Below are 2,638 nucleotides of genomic sequence, written 5' to 3'. Positions count from 1 at the left end.
TCGTGTTCGTCCCGCGCCCAGGTCAGGTGCGCTTGCAGTAGGGGGGTTACAAGCGTCCACGCGGGTGAGGGAAGCGAGCGGCCCCGAGAGAGCGCCTGTCCCGTCCTCGGTCCCGCGCGGCCAACCTTCTCTGAGAAGGCCCTGGCCCTTCCTTTTATAGTCGTAAGGAGAGGATCCAGGTGTACAATGGGGATGTAGCAGAGTGCTACGTGTCTAGCGGAGGGAGAGCTAGCGCCCTAGGTACATGCCAATGTGGCAGCCGGAGAGATCTGGGCACCCTGCTGGCGTGGTGTCGTGGCTGTCGGAGGTGCGGCGGAGCCTGATGGAGGGACAGCTGTTGGAGCGGTCGAGTCCCTGCTGACGTTGTCCTGCTTCCGTAAGAGAGCTGGGGGCCGCCGTCGTCATAGAGCTTGTGGAGCGCCATCATTGCCTCTCTGGCGGAGCTGGCCGGATGAGACACCGGTCTTGTTCTCCGTGACCCGAGTCGATTCGGGGTGGGATGATGATGGCGCCTCCTGTTGACGTGGCGGTCTGTGCCCTAGGCAGGGCGACGTGGGGGTTCCTCCGAAGCCGAGGTTGAGTCTGCCTTCTGTTGCCGTGGCCGAGCCCGAGCCAAGGGGTCGGGCGAGGCGGAAGTCGTTCGGCCGAGGCCAGGGCGGAGTCCGAGCCCTGGGGTCGGGCGAGGCGGAGTTTCGTCGTCTTCCGGGTCTTAGCCCGAGTCCGAGCCCTGGGGTCGGGCGGAGCGGAGTTCGCCGTCTTCCGGGTCTTAGCCCGAGTCCGAGCCCTGGGGTCGGGCGGAGCGGAGTTCGCCGTCTTCCGGGTCTTAGCCCGAGTCCGAGCCCTGGGGTCGGGCGGAGCGGAGTTCGCCGTCTTCCGGGTCTTAGCCCGAGTCCGAGCCCTGGGGTCGGCGGAGCGGAGTTCGCCGTGGCGCCTTTGGCAAGGCCTGATTGCCTGTCAGACTCACTCTGTCGAGTGGCACTGCAGTCGGAGTGGCGCAGGCGGCGCTGTCCTTCTGTCAGACTGGCCAGTGGGGCGGTGGAGTGACGGCGGTCACTTCGGCTCTACCGGGGGCGCGTGTCAGGATAGAGGTGTCTGGCCACCTTTGCGTTAAATGCCCCTGCAATTTGGTCAGTCGGTGTGGTGATTTAGTCAAGGTTGCTTCTGAGCGAAGCCAAGGCCTTGGGCGAGCCGGTGATGTGTCCGCCATAAAAAGGGGGCCTCGGGCGAGACGGAAGTCTCTCGAGGTCGGCTGCCTTTGGCCGAGGCTAGGCTCGGGTGAAGCGTGATCGAGTCACTCGTGTGGACTGATCCCTGACTTAATCGTGCCCATCAGGCCTTTGCAGCTTTATGCTGATGGGGGTTACCAGCTGAGAATTAGGCGCCTTGAGGGTACCCCTAATTATGGTCCCCGACAGTTATCTTCCCTTTAATGAATGAAATGATGTTGGTTTCTTTGTGATGATTACTCTTTGATATTCATAACTCGAAGTTCTTGAATCATTCCTCTTCCCGGCTTTTTCGTGAAGTTGATTCCTTTGAGACAATAAGTGAATAACTCGGGCATCATACTGATGCTTTTAGAAGTAGCCGCCGAGCGACTTGTAGATGATGTCAGAGTTTTAGAGATAACTGCCGAGTAACTTGAAGACGACGTCGGCGCCTTAGAGGTAACTGCCGAGCGACTGAACACGATATCAGCGTTTTAGAGGTAACGCCGAGTGACTGGAGGGCGACGTCAGCGTTTTAGAGGTAACGCCGAGCGACAGGAGGGCGACATCAGCGTTTTAGAGGTAACGCCGAGCGACTTGAAGATGATGTCAGCATTTTAGAGGTAACGCCGAGTGACCTGAGGGCGACGTCAGCGTTTTAGAGGTAACACCGAGTGACTGGAGGGCGACATCAGCGTTTTAGAGGTAACGCCGAGCGACTTGAAGACGATGTCAGCGTTTTAGAGGTAACGCCGAGTGACTGGAGGGCGACGTCAGCGTTTTAGAGGTAACGCCGAGTGATAGCAGGCTGCGTGGGCCACTTTGAGGATAATAGCCGAGTGATGAGGTGGCGCACCGGTGTTCTGGAAATAACTGCCGGGTGATCACGTGGCACGCCGGTGTTTTGGAAATAACCGCCGGGTGCTGACTGGGCACTTTTTGAAACGGTATCTAGCTCGGGAATATCCCATAAGTGCTGCGCTTTTAGCCGCCTCTGCTTTCCGTGCCCTAGCTCTTGCTTTCTTGCTTCCGAATCCTCTCTGCAATTCGCCTCCCGCTCTGCTCGCCGGTAGAATCGAGATGGCACCCAAGAGGAAAGCCTCGAGTTCGTCTGCTGTGGTGATTCCTCCAATCGACCCCAACAGCCAGTTGCCTTTCGCAGGTAACCACATGTCCGTCATCTCTGAGCCCGAACTTCTCCACCTCGTGTCCATCGGGGTTCTTCCTCCGAGGGAACTCTGTTCTTGGCGGATTTGCCATGGGGTTACTGTCCCAACTGAGGATACCCATGAGTCCGTTGTTTATGCTCCTTTCCTTCTCCGCGGCCTTGGCCTTCCCATTTCTCCCTTTTTCCGCGGCCTCCTTGATTTCTACCATCTTAACTTGACCCATCTGAATCCCAATTCTATCCTGCAAATCTCCATTTTCGT

This window comes from Zea mays, chromosome 9, assembly GCF_902167145.1.
Source record: "Zea mays cultivar B73 chromosome 9, Zm-B73-REFERENCE-NAM-5.0, whole genome shotgun sequence".
Lineage (NCBI taxonomy): Eukaryota > Viridiplantae > Streptophyta > Magnoliopsida > Poales > Poaceae > Zea > Zea mays.
The sequence above is the reverse complement of the archived record's forward strand: the minus strand, read 5'-3'. Positions refer to the sequence as shown.